Raw genomic sequence first — 21335 nt, 5'->3', positions numbered from 1 at the left:
AGTTTCGCGACAGCTATTTAGTTTACGCATCCGGCTTCCAGCTCCGGTATGTAACAGCGGCATGAGCTTGATCTCACGTGGCTGTGCCAAGGTAAGTTTTCTTTTGGTTATCCTGTCCTACCGTGACCCCAGTCACACGTAAATGTCAGCGGCGCTTATTAACCCATCCGTTGGCACCTATACATGCTGCGCTGCCAACTGACATAGCTCATCATTTTCGCCAGCAAACACGGCTCTTCGCCCTAAAATGAAATAATGAAAACTTCACACCGGCACTGTCAAAATTACTTCTAAGCTAAAAATAGAATAACGATTACAAATCTCACGATGAAAGCGCAAGTGATACACCGCACTGACCGCAGGAAAAAGTTCCTAACGTTCGTAGTCATCGGAGAGCTCGGCAGGTAACTATGTAAGTTGCCAACACGCAAGTTATCCTATAGAGGTTGTAGTGACTTCCTTGAACAAAATAGCGCAAAAAATGGGACACAGTGAGTGGCAAACAGAGCGCCACTCACTGTTTCCGTCTTTTGCACTGTTTCGTGCAAAGATGTTGCCTTACCAACATGCTCGGATTCGTATAGTAGTAATAGGAAACTGAGGCAAGTTGGGGTGGGTAAGTTTGAAAAACACGTAGAACTAGGGACAAGGAGAAGAATAAAAAGCAGGACACGCGCGCCGACTAAGAATGTGCGTTTGCTGAAACACACAACACACACACACAAACACACACACTACTCAAGAATGATGGTTAGCAGTTCTTGAGAGTATTTCTATTCCCATACATCTATCCGCATGGACAAGCCACTTCAATGTCATGCAACAGTTCTCTACTACCAAGTTCAAAATAACTGAGCCAGCAAACAATGTGTGAAACATACCCTGGTAGGATTTCTTGCCAAGAATCGTTGCAACTGGAGGGCCGTGAGGCCGCTACAGATCCGCTGAAGAAACATGTTGAGACATTATGATGCTCGGGTAAAATTTTGAACTCTTGTTGAGCAATGAGTGGTGGAAAAATATTATAGGTTATGGTACGGAAAACGCCGGTGTAGTACACTAGCACTAGTTTCGAATTGACACTGAATAAGTTATAAATATCAATAGAGCTCAGCGATTCCGCTTTCTCTGAACTCATTTACTCCATGGGGAGTACGGTCCCCAGAGGTGAAAAAGTGTTATTTTCTTCACCATATCACTACCGCGGTGAAGCTTAAAGAAGGAGGCGGCATTACAACGAGTTGACGGCGTCGGTGATGTAACGCAAGTCACGGATGCGGCACAATCAGTTTCGAGGTTTTAAATGCTGTTGCCGTATGCCTCAAGCGCGCGATTTCACAATTCGTTGCAGTTGGGCCATAACTGCGACAGCTGTATATTATGACAATAAGCCCGTCCACATGCAGTGACATGATCTATCATGCCAGCTTCCCACGCGATTCACTGCACAGTTTCCTCGTTCACGCTGTCGCTTGCAGTGTGATGCACTGTTAGAAAGTGACCAGTCATGTATCGATTTGCAGCACTGCTTCTAGACCGAGAGGACTGGACGTGTGTGCAGGCGACTCGTTGAGTAACAACAAACGTTGCAGCGTCGCACAAAGTCCGCGGCGTGCACATGCAAAACAAAGGTTGAAATAAAGAAATAAAACGTTAATCTGGTTTCGGTGCCTTAAGGAAATCTTGGTATACGGATGAGTGAGGCCACAGAAAGATAACACGTTGTATAAAGCACTTCGCTGGAAGGATGCCATGTGCAATACCAGCGAAAGTTTGAGACGCACAAGGGTAAAAAGTTGTGTATTCGTAAGGCTCCTATTGATCAACACAGAGTACGTTTGGTTCTCTGGGTTGCCGGAAAGGTGGAGCTAAATGGAGGCTTCCATACTGCGGAGGTACTACAGTAGCTAGAGTCGTTGCGACTATGACAAATTCCGCGGTGCCTCTAGCCTATGTTCCATCGATCTCTACCCTCCCGACAACTGGTACAACGGCGCTAAGTGCAACTTTTACTAAAGCGGGCAAAAATAAAACTTTCGCAGCGTCGTTTTCCGAAGAAGCGCGGCACACTGCTCCTGTTGTAATTTGCAGAGAGCCAGACGGATATTTCCGGCTTCCTGGAAACAAAGTGTCGTTAGCTCGTTCCATGCCTTTTACTTGCGCTGAGACAAGTGAGCCCGGAACTGTTACTACAGGAAACATGACCAAGAGTGGGTGGAAGAGGAGTTGAAAAAGAGCACGTGAGTAGTCCTTCTGTAGGCGTCGGTGGTCGTGTCGTGTCGTGTCATGTGTCTTGCGCCACTCTTCGACGAGTTTTCTCGTCCTGTGACGGGAAAAGCTCTGCGAGGAACTTGCTGAGAAAAAAGAACAAAACACCAAATGCGGAGCGGATGTCAGCGCCAATGAAAGGCAGATGGACGCACGTTCTTTTATTATTGTCGAAGGACTCACTGCTTGTCGTCATACTAAATGCGCGACACAAGCAATGGCGATAGATGAGGAACACACACACATACATGCACACAGCATAGATACTGAATGCACAGTATACTAAAACAAGTGCAGTGTATGTATCTTCAAGCTCTCGCCGTCGTTGGTACACACTGGTTGTAATCAAGCACTCTAAGGCATTGTATCAGGTACACGACTAACTCTGTTCATTTTCTTTCGTAGGATTTAGAGTCAGTTTTAAGCCGTATATTTTTATACGTGCTGAACATAAGTAGAAGTAGTGTTGGTTTTAGAACGAAGCATGTGTGTCTCATTTCCTGCTGGGACTCGAATGCAGGGTAACGCTGCACAGAAAGGATCGTGGTTCATTAAAGGAGTAGCAGCAGGAATGTAGGCCAGCGTGTATTCAATGGTTCTGTCGTCATTTCGGCGCTCGCCCTTTTTCCCCCAGTGCGCGCCGCAGCGACAGCACACCCGCAATACTAAGCTTAGGAATGCCGTGCATTCCACAGCTCAACCAGGGGAGTCTGCTCTAGGCACGCCGGGAGATGCGGTTTTTAAGAGACTTCTGAGGAGTAAATACTTCGCTGGTTTTCATTAGCATGCGAGCGCAAACACAGCAAACAGCACTGGTGATAAGGGAGCGAGTCCTTCGTAGTCATCATACATTAGCAGCGTAAATTTCCCCGATGCAATCAGGTTATCGATGCTAGTATAACAGTGAACATGAGTGGGCGCGGCGTTTGCTTAGTAGAGAAGATTTTCTTCGCGCTGATAGTGACATGCGACTGTGATGTACAAGCAAGGTAAATGAATATTTTAACTGAGCGCACACTTTACATCATCCGTTGCTCTTGTTTTCTTCTTTTTTCAAGGTGTTTAATTAAATCAGACTGAGGTATACTCAGTAAAGTGTAATCACCTTCCCAAATTTTTACCATAAGCTTGGCATCTGCTATCTCAAACTACCTCAGAAGCGGGCCGCAAAAGTTGTTCTCAAACATGAATAAATATTACTACGGCTGCCAACTCTCGCTGTAACGCCTCAGGGTAAGAAGACACGCTAAATAAGTATGTGTTTTCACGACGAAATACTGTTACACACACAAAAAAATAGTTTTCTATGGTTTCGATGTTGCCAACGCCGGAAACGAAAACGCTGAAGCAGTGGCGTACATGAAATCACCGTTTACTTCCAAAGTGAATGCACGGCCAAATGATCATTTCCCATTCCTTTAGACACTGCTTGATGAATCCTACACAGTGAAGAGGTTTTGCGTTGAAGCTTCATCAGCGCAGACGATTGGAACTGATTTTGGTATATGCCGGTGCGGCTGCTACGGGAGGTTCATGTCGAATGTCAAACACTTCAGATATGATGGTAATAAGCGCTTAGTATAAGATCTGATATGCCTACATTGTACTGTCGGTTATGCAGAGGGTACGGGAAGACATGCTTAGCTTTCGTGGCATTTAATTCTTTGGATGATTATCTTTTCTTGCCTTTTCCTTCTTGTTTTTGTATTTTACGTTTATATTTCTCTGTGGATTATTTGTGATAAGTGCGGTATAGCCAGAGTTCAGGTGGCCTGTATTTTAGACACCCATCATTCAGTAAATAACTTCGCTTGGTCCTGCCCATGCTAGACTCCGAAAAGCAAAGACAGCTTGAAAACTTATGAAAGAATGGCATTCTACACGCGTTCGTGTCATACTTAATCGCTTTCCTACGTCACACTGACTTAATAGATAGATTGTTTGATTGACTGAATATATTGGAGTATGTGGAAACTTCCGACACAGGCCTTTTCATAGCATGTTATTGGCATGTGAGGGGATACATGGTGCATTCGATACAGAAATTAGGCAAAGAAAAACAATTATGATGATTTTAGTGCCTGGAATATTGCTAACTTCGATCTCTGCTGGCGCAAAATGTTCTTAGATGGATCGATTGCCAGCATAGATTGTGAACTTCAGCTCGCTCCACCATTTATTTACCTACACCAAGAGAGCCTTCGCCTGCTGGGGTACGTAACTTCTGTGCCACAGTCAACTGTGGGAGTTCATACCAAAGCGCATGCACTATCAGTGAGTGAAGAATATCATAAAGATGTGATTGCAGCTCGTGACGTTTACACATTGTCTTTACGGATGCCTTTGCCAACATTCACTTAGGCGGTGATTACATCTTGCGCATCTTAGCTTCATTTTACTATTCTTCGACGCATCAAGTGCTTTTTCTAACAAAATGCATGTTCTTTCTAATCCTCCATGCAATATACAAAAAATTCTGTCCTTACGCGTGTGTGTCCTACCTTTCTGTGTTAATTCGTGTACATGGGTGCTGATCAAGAAGCAACAAAATCAGTTGTCAGTAGAGCTCCGTTGTTGTTCATCTTCTTCTTCGTCGTGTCCATTCTTTTCAAATGGTCATTCCGAAACACGGAAATTCGGGCTAGTTGCTCCTTTGCAACTACAGGCAAATCGCAGCGCACTGCAGAAAGAGGACGACAACAGAAACGAGACACACAGGGTGCTGTCGTGCTTGGTCTACAATGCGCTGGGGTGCACCCACATTTATTGCAGATGAGTGCTGTTTGAGCGCACTGCCTGTAATAGTTATGAAACCAGCAACCGTCTAAACCGGTGGGCCCTACTGACAAGCACAACAGAACCCGCAATCTCCTTTCTGAGCTTAGTAGCTCACGCAAGTTAAACATTTTAAGGGTTGTTTCTTTGAATATTATTTGAAGATTACTAGTAACATGATTCTTATTAACCAAGAGAGCCCGTTTTCTCTTTCACAGCACGCAAGAGTGGCTCGATAGGGATTCTTCTGTTGTTCAACCATGCGGTTTAAAAATAATTATTAATAATTATTTTAATTCACGGATGCCTAGTTTATGTTCCTGGTTTAATAAAAGTATGATCTGCCTTCATCTGGTATAATGTTACAGGAATTCTCAATGAGGCACGGACCTTCATTATTGCGTGTTATCCGGTATCAAAGTGTCAGCACCACGAAGAATAGATTACGTAATTATTTTGCAAAAAGCCTTTGTTTTTCTCTTTACAGCACAGTTTGTCTAATCAGTTTCCGACTTAGACTGGGGCAGTGGTAAAAACAAGTTAATTAGCTCAAAAATTTTCAAGGTCGAGACACTGATGTAGTTTTTAATGAAGACAAAGCTGGATTTGTCCAACGCAGTAGAGAAAAGGGGACAATTAATTTTGAAGGAAGATTACAACGCGTCTGGAAGTCTGCCTTTGTCTAACGCAAAGCCTGAAGCACTGCATACCTCGTTTTAGAAAACGCACCAAATAGAGTTAACAGGGGAAATGTTTTAATTAATTGTTGTTCTTATTAAGCGCTTCAAGTGTTTATTCCTTTCTCATTAAATTCAGTGGTCACATCCCATAAAACTAAATGTAATTAGGACCGCTATCCCGAAGTACGCGGCTTTTGAGGCAGCGTTCTTGAGAATAGGCGCCTATGTGAGAACTTTATTCCTCAAAAATAGAAAGACATGTCGGTAAGTGTGGCATAACATCACCACAAGCACGCATGTATGGCCAGGTGCAGTATTAAAGACTATTTAAAGACATAAATAGAGAGGAAAGAAGTGGCACAACATGGAATGCGTCGACAAGCAGGTACATTGCATACATTAAGAGCAGGGGCTATATCCCAAAAAGGAAAAAAAATGGTAGGCGAACCTAATATTTGACTTAGGTGTCTCTTATACCCCTGTCACACATGAAGATTTAATGTCATTCGAATCGAATGGCATTCGATGCATCGAATGCCATTCGGTCTTTTGCGGTGCTACACAGTAAAATATAATGGCAATGATAGCAATGACGACCTGGAACAAAATTTTTGAAATTCAGACATTTTGTGCCTAATAAACGCGTTTAAGAATGTTTGCGAGTACTTTTAAAACGGCCGATTGAAAACATTTTGACGCCAATTATTCACAACTAAAAGGACTTAGATCAACACATCCAATGTGGCCGACCGCCGTGACCGACTCCTGATGCAAAGAGTAATAGCGCTTGAGCACAGCCCGTGGTGAAAATGTCATCGCGGCAAAAATAATTATTCCTTTTCATAGGTCTAAAAAAATATCTTCTGATTTGGCTGATGCACGCATTATATTTTTGCGTTGCGTGTCGCTGTTGTCTATCTGGGGTCAAGAGTATACATTCGGTTCGAAATCGAATGCGAGTGAGTTCGCCTAACTCATTCGATGGCAAATGTCATTCCATTCGCATGACATTAAATTTTGTCGTGTAAATCCCGATTAGTGGAATTATATGCGAATGCCATTCGATTCGAATGATATTAAATCTTCCCGTGTGACAGGGGTATTTGTGGCACTCGCACCTCGGCGCTGGTGTTCTCCAGGTTAAGCGAGCGAACGTCTGTCCCCTGGCACGATATGCGGGCGAGCAGCGAGGGAGGGCCAGGAGGAAGCGCAGCGCCCGCCATCTGGCAGGGCGTGGCCCCCTAGCGAGTGGCGCACGAAGCGCACCTTACGCGCCTTCTCCGGTGCTGACGTCAGAGCATGTAACGAGCGCGCGCGGGCAGCCATTGCGAGCGCAAGCGAGCGATCAGGTGAGTGGAGGGAGAGAAGCGAGAAAGGAAGGAGTGATGTCACATCCGCTCTGCTGGGCAAGTGTTCAGTCTGTGGCCCCCAACTGTTTTCCATTAATTGGCCCGTCAAAGATCATGCCAATTTCTTGTGTGTGACCTCATTGGTGACTTCTTTAATGCCGCTTCCTGCTTTCGGGTTTCCAAGAATTTCGCCAAACTCATGCTCACGTTCGGGTCACTAAAGTCTACGATTCTGTCCTTTGCTGCGCGATAATCAGTGATTTCTAATTCATTTTAATTATTAAATGCACTTCAGTAACTTAACTTACGGTCTGATATCATATCTATAATGAAACCCATGAATTTTGTCCTGTACTATTCTTTTTCTATTGTTTTCTGATTTATCTTGAATTTCGTTCCCATTCGTCTCAGGAGGTGAACCGGAAGCGCTGCGCAAGAGGCAAGAGTGTCACTCGATGCTCGTGCCACTAATAACGCGACATATAGGCATTGCGAAAGCCTTTCTGGACGCTCAAAGTGATAGTTTGGGCTACTTGGTTATGCACTGTGAAGTGTCTTTTTTTTGCGCTAGAAGCCGCGCACAAAGAAACATTAACTGTAGCGAAAAAAAGACAGTGTACCACCTAGGTAACTTACACCATTATTCCACTTGCCATCGTGGCTCAGTGGATGGCGCTTGTATAGCTCAGGACAAGGTCGCTGGCTCGAAACCTTGTTGTGTCACTTTTCCTGCAGTTGGGGGTTGAATGTGGGAATGCCCATGTACAACTGCGACCACTGCTGGTGGTCGCAGTTGCCACCCATGTCATCTCTCTGCAGAGTCCCCCGCCACCGGCGCATCACAAGTATTGCGACACAAGCGCAATAAGAGCGAATGGCGAAAAGCCTAGGGAGTCGTCTACTATGGTGAGTCGTCTACCAAGACTTCACGAGGCGCCGGCGGTGGCGCTGCGCCGAGCGCTGCCACGGGTTCTCGTGTCCCCGCTAGAAGTGGCCGCGCCTGTACTTATATTTAAAGGGCAGCGGCGGCGATTTTTCGATGTCAACGGAGGTCGATGAGATTCGCTGGCCACGTTCCTCTGAACAATTCCGTCATGTCTTCAAAAAATCAGTCTTGAGAGTTGCACAGATTTTTTTACAAATGAATTTAATTTATTACCTCGTACACCCTACCTTACCTCCTCCTCAGTTACAGGCCACATTGTGTATGACGTCAGGAGTGTTCGAAGCAGACGACGGCTACAAGAGCATCGAAGAGTCGACGATTGTGAGCTAGTGCATGGCGTGAGAGGTTGCTGTCGCGAGAAGTTGCGTTCCCTGTAGATGGACAAGAGATGGGAGGCAAGTGGTGTTGCGTTGTTTACTGCAAGAACTTCAGCCGTCGCCATCCGCACCCACAGTTTGAGCCGATGTCGATCGAGTTCAGCCGATGTTAAGCCTATATTGTCACAGTCGCGTAGTTCATGCGTCTACTGCTGGCGGACCTGAACGACTTCATCAGCCTGGTTACGCCCACTGCAGAGCAAAGACCTCTTCTATACTTCTCCAACTACCCAGGTCAAGTACTAATTGTGACCATGTCGTCCCTGCAAGCTTCTTAATCTCATCCGCCCACCTAACTTTCTGCCGCCCCCTGCTACGCTTCCCTTCCCTTGGAATCCAGTCCGTAACCCTTAATGACGTATTGTATTCCCTACAGGAGGTTGTGGCCAAGCACTGCACCAGGGTGCCCAATCCTGCTCTGGTGAGGGAGTGCGTTACCCAGTTGTGGTTACCGGGATCAGGCCGCACTCCAGGCCTGTTTATGCAATTTTATCAACACGCGGATTTTTTTTAATCCGGTGAAAAATTGCGTGGCACCGGGATTCGAACCACGGCGCTCTTGCACGCGAAGCGGATGCTATAACTCTATGCCACAGCTGCTAAGAACCTGAGCGACTTACCGTAAGTTATTTAGCTATCAGGATTAAGAAAACTCCTTCTGTAGTTAAGTTTCAACCATATAGATTTGAAATAAATTATTCCTCATTTCGTACAGTGCACACTCAAAAAGCGAGAAGCGACGACATGGAGCAGTATCGACATCGGTACTTTCCCGTTTTCGACGGAAAGTTTCTAGCCACACTCACCGGCACTTCCCTAAATGAAATGCGGCAACGAATGTGGGTATATTTTTACGTATTGTCATGCAGGCTTACTATTTAGCTTCCGAGGTGCGCTGCTTGCCTCGTATTGCAAATGGGCAGCAAGCGTAGGCCCCTTGGATAACGCAGCGTAAGCAACCGCCTCGTTCAGCTGCCAACGGTGTTTCCGCGAGAAAACTACGCCTTCTGTAAATGAACGATCATACACGCAAAGTCCTCATCTGTGTCTATTTTACGGAACATATTGTGTGCATGAAGAGGGTACGAAGAATGATAAGTAGGCAGCATAACAACGCCCTCGTACTATGGTCTCCCGCTCGCTGTCTTCGAAGGTCAGAGCGATTCAGAGTTATTCAATGATGCTTACGTGCACAAAATCTGCCTATATTGATATGCTCTGACATTAATTGATGCCACTCATGAGCGCCTCAAGCTCAAGCGATGGAGGAGTAGTAACTCTACTTGCCGATGTAAACAAAGGAACCGGTCGATGCTTTGGACTGTCAGCAGCGTTCTAGCGGGGTACACATGAGGAAAGTCGTGCTCCCCATCTTGCAGTGAGCATGCGAAGCGCTTTCCCGAGAAGTGAAACACCTAAATAGCAAGCAGCACCTTTAAAATCAGTGGTTAGGACTACCCTTGGTCTTCATGGTGCAGCACGATATGTAGCGCATGGGCGCTAGCTCTTGTGGTGGCAGGTCGAATGCGAACGGCGATTCGTGGCTATTGAATACGTAAGAATCATAACTGTCAATATTTGACAAACCCGAAGAGCTGGTGCAGCTGACATTGTCACCCGAAGGTCCGGCGCGGTCACGAATAAGCTGAGCGTCTCCTTTTCGCTGCTTTCGTTGGCTCCATGGATGGAGGAAAATGGAAAAGAGGCCCACTCCCTCCGCGCGCTAGGAGAAAAGTGTGGAGGAAATGACGTAGTACGTTCTCCTTTTTTTGCTGTTTTTTTATTTCTTTTCCTGTAGCGGTCACGCCTTTCGGACCCCAATGGCGGCTTTGGATATGGTTCTGTGCGCTCACACGAGTTGCTCCGTAGGTTTCGTACCGTGGCAAAGGCGCCATGTGGGCAGGTTTGCGTTTGTCTCTGTGTTTTGTTGCGCTGTTCTATCTGGACCGTGCTCTCCCGGATGTTGCTGTGGCCAGGTGGGACAGGAGGAACTAAAGTTCGAAAAATTAACGCGCATGCAACGCTGTACGCAATTTACCGCGGCATGGCAATGGCAACGGACTTTTGGCAATGAAATTTTGGCCTCTTTGGCGGAATCATGCTAACGTGCCATCGCAAGCCAAAACCGAAGCGTTTCAGAATCTGTACAATGAACGCCTTTCAGGTCAGTGATTCCTACTTTTGACAGCACATGGTGCATTTGTGGCACGTAGAACGTACGTTATGCAAGAATGCATAGTTCGTGTTCAGTAACAACTTGCCTTTGCGCATATTAAAACACATCTTGCTTAACTGTTGCTTGTATCTCGCAGTACTCACGACAGCACGGTCTTTTAAGCAGAGCGCGTTCGACGTTCATGCACACCTGCAGAGGTGTACCTCAATATACGTGCTGATAGAGCGTTACGCAGAATATGTGCATTTTACTGCCCTCGTCACCGTGCGCCGGCCAGCCGATGCTTTATCCTGGAAGATGGGAAAGAAGCGGCTGCTTTGACTTAAGGAACGAATCCTCTTTACCGCAGGCGTATCTTATCTGTGCGCGCGAGAAGCGCAGGGAAGTGAAGGTTAGCGGATGCGCTGCATGAGTGAGCAAGGCTCCACAGAGCGTACGCCTGCGAACACATCAAACGGCTGTTCTATGGTCGCACGTAGGCCGGATCTACACGCGTACTGTTCTGCACCGTGCGCCGGCTATCGCAAAACTTTGGTTCCGTGAAGCTTCACTTACCGTGGTAAAAAGGCACCTCAGGCTGCAGTCAATGAATCTAAACGCGGAGTCAGAAATGCCATTTTGCCTCCTCGCTGGCGCGCTGTCGTAGGTGATGCGCGGCCATCCGAAGTTTGTTCAATAAAGCACGACGATTCCTCAAGCCACAGCGAGAACATGTGTCTGTGCTCAGAAACACCAAATGGATCGCAAATGGGTTGGTGTGTCGTACGTGCCTCCAGTGTGTTCTTGTAGTGCAGTCAGAATGCGTAAATTTTTTTCGTATTGCCAGACGTCTAGCTTGCAAGACCGTCTGAGAGCCCCAGGAAGGCCAAGCAGAGAAAAGCACGTAGAAAGCAGCGATAAAGGTGTCCTTTTTTTTTTTGAAACACGCAAGAACTGGGCAGCGGCAACAGTTCAGTTGGCTGGCCTTACAAGGCATGTTTATTTTCTTAAAAGCCGGTAAAAGCAGCCGATTCGACCTCACGGCGCAATTTGCGAAGTTCATTATGAACTTCTTTCAACATGACTTCGGCAGCGGTAATGCAATGAGACATCGCGCTTGCATCCTTTTGTTTAGTATTGCTGCGGAGCGCGCGCGTCCGAGCAGCGAAGTTGCGCGCAGCGCGTCGTTGTTTCGCGAGAAATGTAAACAAGAGAGGAAAGGTGGCCTGATAGGCGGAGCAACGGCAACTTCCGGCAACACTTAGCTTCGCAAAGAGGGACGTCAGGGCCCCTTCTCAGTTTTTCTTCAGCCATGGTTGGCCCCGAGGGCGAGACCGGCATGCCTTGCGCGCCTTTCCTGCTAGAGACACTCATGACGTCCCACGAAGAGGTTCGCTTGGCGGCTTGGTCAGTTTTCGGTTTCGTCTTTGCGATTTTTTTTTTTCTGATTTAAGATTGCTTTCGAATTCGCGGAACAATTCTACTCCCAGATGCGGGACAGGGGGGTCTCGAGAACGTAAATATTCCATTATCTTAACATGGTGAAAAATCGCCAGAGTTGCTTTTTAAGTGCACGTTGAGCAACTCCAGAAGATCGATTTTAATGCATAGTCCACACTGTATGGCGTCCTTAACAGCTCACACCGTAGCTTTGAGACTCAAAATACCTGCTTAATTAATACTAAGGTTCAACTCATTATAAGTGCAGTGTAAAATTATTATATGAAAGATGTTTAAATTATAAAAGAAAGGTGCACAAAACGCGTCTGAGGCATAAGTTTTTCTTGCCCGCTCTCAACAAAGGACTGCGCTTCATAATTATCGTCAGTAATAAAAAACTGCAAAGGTAATATAATGACCATGCGAAAAAAGTTAATACTAATAAGACATCCTATAGCTTCACTTCCTAATTTATGGGTACATTACTGAATTATTATGGCGATTCATTGGTACTGGAAGCTTTTAGGTGTAGATGCGTGAGGGGATGTACCCGGTGATCTATTTTAATGGAAACAGATTTTGCTCTGGTCGCTATTCGCCCTTCTCGCGCGGCGCATCCTACATGGACGAGTAGCCGTCGAGTACAGTCGCTAATTAACAAAAAAATGCCTATTAAGATTGTAATTGCTGGCCCTAACGTCCACGTTGCAGCCACAATTTTGCAAGTGGGCGCCGCGGGACACTAAAACAGTTGACGAAGAGATTATCCGTTCGTTATTCAGAGTTTCAACGAAAAACATTCACTATTTTTCACTCCGATTCCGAAACAGGCTTCGCGTAGAAATAGCGCCGGAGGTGCTTCCCAGACCATTCTCGAAGCTGTCGTGAAGCAGAGAAGCTCACTGCGACAACCTGCTGAGAACATCCAATCTACCGGTGTGCGTTTGTATCGCCAGCGACGGTAGCTCGCAGACGAACAAGCTGCGTGAAATGAGATAAGAGACGTGCACAGGCGATCGACCCGTTGACCCGACGAAACGGAAAGTATCACGTGCCCAGTGCTGGCGAAACTCCTCGGTCGCCCAGTTTCGAGATTGTAGCGGAAAAAATGAGTTTCGTTGGCGAATTTCTTAACAATGGATAGCACTTTTACAGACACATAAAGTGATTTTTTTTTGCCTCCAGTGGTGCCCTCTTGCAATACTGATATTGAAAAGCGGGCGTTAAAACCAGTAATTAATAAGTTACTTATCCATTTGAGTTAATTAGCGAGCAGAATGCAACGACCTACTTGACAATCTCGTGTCGGCTGTGCTGAAGGAACCAATACGGAAGAACGAATCATAACATCGTTTAAATCTCCCTTTTGTATAGTAGGATTCGTATGGGTAACATCCAAGGGGGCGCCAGAGAATAAGAAATGTGGAGAGTATTGAGCCCAAGTAAGGGTTTTGAAATCGGCTGCGAATGTTGTTCTTCATCTGGAATCGAGAGACTCTTCTCATGCGTGCAAGTTACGCTTTTTAACAGTGCTGACGTTCTTGAGAGTTTACGAGTCTCAACTAATGCGATCCGAAGCGGTTTTTTATTTTCAAGCTTGCATACGTTCTTTTTTGGTGTTGACTGGTCGCGATTACTATACTTCGCAAATACAATTCGTGCAACAGTTAATTATCCCCTTCAACGTGCATAACCAATCGGTAATGGAATACCCACTGATTTTCTAGTTCCGATAGCCCTAATTTTATTAATATTCAATGTCATGACACTTTCCCTAATAATGCAAAATTACTCCCTCATGATATTTTTGATGGCCTATTACAAAATGATCTGCAGACTCTTTCAACAAATATCATCATTGCGGCAGATGCTTCACAGCGTGAAGAAAAAGCTGAAAAAAAAAATGCCGGTCAACAGTTGGGTAAAACGTAGCTTCGTATACTTTACGCAATTCTTGACCGGTATTTTTTCCTAGGGCTGCTGGTTTTTAACCCATCTTTTTGGCTAGCTTCATGACAGTGGTGCTACGCAAATTCAATGCAATAATTATGTGAGCAATGAAAATGACTCACTCTTTATGTTACATACATCACTTAGATACTGCTTCCCATAGCTCTATTATGAGGACGTGTCACTCATCGGTACCTCATAGGAAGCCAACAAACATTGACACCAAGGAAAACATAGGGGAGATTGCTTGTACTTACTAAACGAATTAAAGAAATGATAAATTTATCATTTCTTTAACCTATTTAGTAAGTACAAGTAATTTCCCCTATGTTGTCCTTGGTGTCGATGTTTGCTGGCTTCTTATGATAAGCTTAATAAAAATCGGGCTCCTCGATTAACCTCCTTTCTTCTCGTACATTGGTACCTGGATTCTTGAGAAGGGTTCGTTTAATTTGGGTACCCTTGCATAAAGGACTACTTCTTAATGAAATTGCAGGATCTTTAGGTGAGGCTTGTAAGGCGCCCCGATTCTTCTATATTGTCTTTTGTCTACTTATCTAACCGCGGCTCAGTTTCGTAGACGTGTCATTATGCAAGAATTGTCAGACTCCGCACTATAGAACTGCGCAGATTACCAGCATGAATACATGAAGTGTCCATCACGAAGCTGCGCTGTCGCATACAGATGCGAAATTACTACCAACATAAGTCTCGACTGGTTCCCTCAGCATCATGCTGATTATGTGGTGAGGCCGACACAAAATTACGTTTCTTTCTCTCGCGCAGAAGTTTCTGTGTAATGCGAAAATGAAGGTTACAAACGCCGCACCGCATTCTTAGTCTAGATTTATCTGTACATGTAGTTTTCTCATTGAGGGCCCCATTTTTGGGTTCAGCAGCACAAATGTTTGCTTAACAGTCCGAAATGATCTTACTCTATCCAATCCATTGCCCTGCAAGACTGATTCCTCTTTATTTTCTTTTTCTCTTCATTTAAGTAAATTCTTTAATCCATTTTAACAGCGAAGCAGTATATGGCTAGTTTCCAGCGCATAGATGTCCGCAGAACAAATATTTTGGGCCGATCCCGAAGATAGTGCAATACCTGGCGGGTCCACGGCGGAGGTGGAGCAGGCTTCAAGCACTCCGCCATCTTGCTAAAATAAGTTTATTGACTTGAGTCCAAATACAACCCTATCAAATATTAAGCTGATAACAGATACTGCACTTTGACCCGCGTTGACCATGTCTACGTTCGCACCACCCTCTCTTTGTCGGCGTTCTAAGCGCTAGCGTATCTCCTTTCCTTTCCTTCCGCTCTCCCGTGGTGGCGTTAGTGTGTTGGCCGCCAGGATCACGAGGCGCAAAGAAATGCGAACCGTTCATGTGGCCCCGATATCGCAAACTTGGAACGTTTCACCGCAGCAACGGCCAGGTTTCAAGGGGACCTTCTGGGGAACCAATCTGGTGTGGCCTGTGTTGTGTGTGACAGCTCGTGGTTTTCAAGCGGCCTGACAATCATTACTGCACTGCGGGATGTCGACCAACATACGAGCGCCTTGGCTACGGTGAAACGGTGTGTGGCCTCGGAATGCGGTGAGGTGCATGTTTGTTTAACGTGCCGGGATTCGTTAGTAAAAGGTGTCGTGCCACGTTTTGCAACAATACATGGGTATGTATACCCCCCGGTGCCTCATCATCTTAAGAGGCCCAACATCGTGGAGGAGCGACTAGTCGCTTCTCGCCTTCCATGCATGTGCATACGGCGTTTGACGCATGTCAATGGACAGCTCACCAATAAGGGTCCCACATACACAGCTTCGCTGGTCATCTACCTTCACAGAGAGGAATCGCACTGAATTTTTTATTCCTACGTTTTCATGTACACTACAACTTTTATCTGTAAGTGGCTCTTTACAAATTGTTAATTCCTCCTCACTTGTCGGTGTCTCTTAAGCACCCGATTCATGGCCAATGCCCCACAGTGGGTATGTGTCACCACATCGATTCAGGACAACAAAAACTTAGAGTTTTGACCGAAAGGCGAAGCATCTATTGCGATAGCAAATTAGTAGACAGCTATATTGTTTTATCGGCTATATAAACTCGTAAACATTGGCTCACTAACTAAATTAATGAGCATGGCGTCACATAGTCTAGAGGAATTTGACATCCCACAAGTAACGCCGCAACAAGTAAAGAAAGCCTTGGGAGCTATGCAAAGGGGGAAGGCAGCTGGAGAGGATCAGGTAACAGAAGATTTGTTGAAGGATGGTGGGTAGATTGTTCTAGAAAAACTGGCTACCCTGTATACACAATGCCTCATGACCTCGAGCGTACCGCAATCTTGGATGAACGCCAAGATAATCTTAATCCATAAGAAAGGGGACGCCAAAGACTCGAAAAATAGTAGACCGATCAGCTTAGTGTCCGTTGCCTACAAGTATTTACTAAGGTAATCGCAAATAGAATCAGGAACACATTAGACTTCTGTCAATCAAAGGACCGCTGACTGTACTTGTCGCCGATCGCTTTCAAGATAAGACCGGCGCGGCCGTGCTGAGCCGCTCTAGCGCCGCTCCACCGCTGGAATAGAACGCCCTCCCTCCTCCACGCCCTGAGGTGCCTTGCGCGCGGTGAAAGACGGCGGGCTTTCTCCCCGCCTTCATACTGTCGCGAAAAGAGTGTACCTCGGGCCTCTTTGCCTTCTTTCCGCGAGTGTTCGATGCGGGGGAAGCCTTTGTACAGAAATAACAGCGTCGGCGCCGCGGGCTAGCCATAAATATATATGGGAATGACGGCAGTAACGCCGGCCACCCACCATGGAGCCGAAGATGGGCACGCCGCAGGTCTTATAAAATACAACTCCTGTGGACGCCAACTGTACGTTTCTGCCATAAGCAAATATGTACAGCCAAGGTTGGTTGTCCACACAAGCTTAATCCTTGCTGCCAGGAAGAACGGAATTAAAAAGAAGTGAAGAGAAGACTGCAAATATTGTAAGTGAGAGAGAAAGACAAAAGTTGGAGAGGGAGGTTGGAGAAGGTTGGAAAAGGCAACTACCGATTTCCCCAGGCGGGTCAGTAAGGATGTGCCGTCTACGTGAAGCCGAGGCCAAAGGCGCGTGTTGCCACCGCCGGGGCACTGTAAAGATCTAAACTCCCGGCATCGGCTCAACCCCCATGATCCCCTTTTCCCCGTACAGGCTAAGCCACGCACGATTAGGCGCGAGAGGGTCCGACCCCCATGTTCGCGGGTACGTGGTGGCGCTACTCACCAGACGACTGCTTACGCAGACGACCCTGCGGGGACTTAAACAGCGTGCCGGTGTTTCATGGTAGCGCCAGAATACTGGCACCCGAGCGGGACAGATTTTTACCCAGCTTTATGGAACAATCCAAAAATTATTTTCCACATCACAAAAACTTATGAAATATTTCTAGGAAATTAAGCAATGTATCAGCTTAACAGTATGTGCATGTGCACGTGCCTGTGGTTCACACCTTACAAAATAAAACAAATGGGATACACAGCCGTTGCCGCAGATGTAATGATTTCTATCAGCATCCGATTTTGAGGATTCCAGTAGGGCGATTATTTTTGTTGTGCCGTCGCGGTACAACTGCGACAATTGGCCACGTCGACGTTATCACTGAGATCGGCGCTATCAGCATAGCCGGACTCAGAGAACGCACCTTTGAATACCGCGTAAGAAAAAATTACAGTGCACAACGCCAATGCGGAACTGACATAAAATTATAATGCGTCGCGAAGGAAAGCGCTTCGGCCGCGATATCAGAACTCATGGCGATGCGATAGAAAGTGGCACGTTTTTAATGTCGCGCAGAAAGTGTCCGTCGTCGCAACAGAGTTCCTGTTGCGATGTCATGAAAAATTGTCGCGATATAAACTTTTGTTGCGACGTCAGAAATCTTGTTGTCTCGACAGCATCAAAGACAACACTCGATGTCATGAGGACGTCCACAATTAGCACAAAGGTACTCGCACTTTTTGCTATGTCTTTAGGACGTATTGAGGACAACATCCGTTGGACCAACCGAGAAACGTCCTTTCGACTACTTTCTGTGGACAATGAAACGCCCTGAAAAAATCAAAGCGAGGGGCACAATGAGGGCAATATAATGGGGGCGTACTGGGGACAATAGTAAAACACGTTGTGGGGCTAGTTGGTGCATAACTTTCAATAGGTGAAGCGCCAATAGTGACGGCACACAAGAAGACAGGAAGCGCCTTGTCCTGTCTGTATTTCTTCTTGTGTGCCGTCACTATTGGCGCTTCACCTATTGAAAGGGGACAATAAGAGCTTGAAATACGATTTGGCGCTTTCGTTGTTTAGGAAGCAAGTACGTATTATTAAAAAAGTTGTATTTCATGTCCGCTGGCCATTATCTGAATTGTACTGCGCCCTTTGGTTGTCGAAAGTGTTTTTTTTTCCTGCTTGTGAAGCAGTTCGTGTACCCACGTTCCATCTCAAACTGTAGAGTCGTAAGCAGTAAATTTAACGCTGCTTTGTATTTTTGTATCATTGACAAAAGTGGGCATAGCTCACGGAACAGTGCGGAACAAAAAGGAAGCTAGTCGCTAGCAACATTTTACCACTCTGTCACATATAATATTCCATAGCCAAGCTAGGTAAGCCAAGCCAAACGACTGTCGAAATCAAGATGGCAGCATGCAGTGAAGGCATGAGCTAGAATGAGCTACTGTGCCTTGAGTGTACTTTTTAGGCATGAGCAGAGGTGTCTTCTTATTTTAGAGCACAGTTCCTAGGCACCCATTCCTGTGCCGAACGTCAGCGCCTCTCCTAACCGAGCGAACGGGAACAGCGAAGGATGAAAGAGCGTGTAGCGCAGCGGGGTATGAAAGACGGCGATAACGAAGAGAGCGCGAGGAGGAAGGGTGAGGAAGAGGGCATGGCGAAAGCGTGAGAAGAAAGGCGTAGTGCCGAGCAAGACTGACTCTGCGGTGACAATAGCTACGAGATGGCGCCAGAGTAGCGCGCGTAGTCTGTTAACCGATGACGCTACCGATACCATATATGGAAACAACGCACTGCATGAGCGGAGTTCTGTCCGCAGCGGCTGCTGTGAATCGCGCCCACGCGTCACCCACCCGCTGCCTCTCGCGATCTACGAGCCAGTCGAGGCAGTCGCGCCACACTTCACTCCGTTTGCAACGTGCTGCACGAGACAGATTGTCCGCACCAGCCAATATATAGCGAAATGAAAACACCTGTAGGGCTGCGCTAAAATTTCGCATTAGGCAGTATGGTACTATTTCGAGAATTTTTTTTTCTTTGCGTACAAGGACTATAACAGCAAGTCCTGTGTGTGTCGGCAGGATTCGCGTTGATGGATGCTTGACATGGCTGATACATGAGCTCCGTTTCGACAGTTCGCTGAGTGGTGTTCTGCGCCAAAGCACGTTGACAATGCTATGACGTTCAGTAAAGTTGATTTGGAGCGCACAAGAGGCTCACGCTAAAGCGATCGCACGGCGCAAGCGCTGAATGGAAACTGAGACGTTTATTTTGCTTTCGGTAAAATCTCCTGTCTCGTTCCCGATTCCCGCTCGCTTTGCGGAATGAATTTGCGCTTTGTTGGTCTTTGCTTTTTGCTTCTTCCTTCACGCGCAGGCTTGTCTTGCATCCCCTGTCTCACAATGCCGCCATTTCCAACCGTTGTGCATCTTTGCTGGTGTCCGTGAACACAATGATCGTCTAGAATTTTTGTGTGTGCTCTGTGTCTCTATCGCACTCCGTTTTGCTGAGTGCAGAGTGAACCCTTCAGTTGCCAGTCGCTGCTTGCGTCATCCTCCCGCTCGCTCATTTATTTCGCGATGTTTCCACTATCGGCGTCTCGGTGGCTTAGTAGCGTGCGCGGCGAAATTCAATAGCCGGATGTTGAGCGAATAAGCTTGCACCTTTCATAACGTTCAATCGAACGATACCAGCGCGTAAATTGTGTGTTGACGTCCGATAGTAATGGCGTGGTGCCAGCTGGTCAATTACATTGCCATGGTCTGAGCTGACGTGCTCACATCGGCTCCGGATTTTATGACCAATTTTGCAGTGCTAATTATTTTTTACCGCGGTATAACTATTACCACTGTGTCTGTGAGAGTGCGGGTCATCAACCGGTACCGGTGGCTACCAAAGGTACGATTTTTCGCCAATTTCCCGGGACTTTCCGTGGAAGCCGGCGCCGTTCCAGTAAGCCTAATCGAACAGCTTGGATCTGCCCATAGCCGGGCCCATCCTCTGCGAGGAAAGGCCGTCGTCTTCGGGCGGCGGCTATACAAACATGTCGACCGAGATGGAGACGTCCATTGTTCGGGACCCGGCGAATTCCGGCGTTAGCCAGATGTGTGTTGAAACTCAAGGGGAAGAATTTTCTTCCGAGGAATTCAACGACAATGCAGACTGGTCGCATGTAGGCCGGCGTATAAAGACCTTGGCCAGCCAGGGGACTGCCGCTCACCAGTCAAGACCTACGACGAAGAACTTTGCCAGGAACGTGAAAGCTTCGGTGACGAGGGCAGCAAGGATGCCGGACGCTCTACCGAGGGAGGAGACCAAGGTGATAGTGCGGCCTCGGGGAGGCCTTAACATCGCGAGGACCCAGACCGCCACCGTGGCATCAGCCATCATGACGGCGGCGAACGTATCAAGGGAGGATGGAGCAGCGGACACCTTCTGCCCCAACTTGCAACAAAACATCATGGTGGTGAGTACCCCCGACGATATACGTGCTTCACGTTACGCCGAAATAAAATCGATCTGCATTGGTGGCAAGGAACACGTGGTTGGCGCATATCAAACCGCGCCATATGGCACCGTTAAAGGCATTATTAGAGGTATCCCAATAGAGGACTCCACGGCCGCAATCGACCGGTGTTGCGTTTCGCCTGCGACACGCGGTTTTGCCGGCGCGACTGCGGCGGGGCGGCAGACATTTTGGCCCGTTCGGCGTCGCCGCAACGCTCCCCGCCAGGTGTTTCCAGGCGTTTCCAGGCATGTTCCGATGCCACGTGTCTTCATGTGCGTGTGTGAGTGTATGTGCCATTGTGCCCGAACCAGGCGATGCGAAAGCAGGGGTCACCCTCTCCTTCCAGTCATTGTGCCCGAACCAGGCGATGCGAAAGCAGGGATCACCCTCTCATTCCAGTCATTGTGCCCGACCGGCAGCGCTACGACAGTGTGCGTCACCATTAGCCCATTGTACATTCACGTGCTCGTCTATTGAGGGGTTCCTTCTTGCCCTCAACTGCGAGAGTATAAAAACAGCTGCCCCCGGACGCCAAAAGGAGGGCTCCGATTTCTTCTGTTGAGTAAAGTGCTCTCCCGTCTCTCTACTTCGGTCAACCTGACCGCCA

General features: G+C 47.0%; 1 pseudogene; it reads right to left on the bottom strand.

Annotated features, from left to right (window-relative positions):
- Positions 1-15011: 15011 nt before the first annotated feature.
- On the bottom strand, positions 15012-15181 carry LOC142567897 (U2 spliceosomal RNA; annotated as a pseudogene).
- Positions 15182-21335: the final 6154 nt, after the last annotated feature.

Source organism: Dermacentor variabilis, chromosome 1, assembly GCF_050947875.1.
Source record: "Dermacentor variabilis isolate Ectoservices chromosome 1, ASM5094787v1, whole genome shotgun sequence".
Lineage (NCBI taxonomy): Eukaryota > Metazoa > Arthropoda > Arachnida > Ixodida > Ixodidae > Dermacentor > Dermacentor variabilis.
The sequence above is the reverse complement of the archived record's forward strand: the minus strand, read 5'-3'. Positions and strand labels throughout refer to the sequence as shown.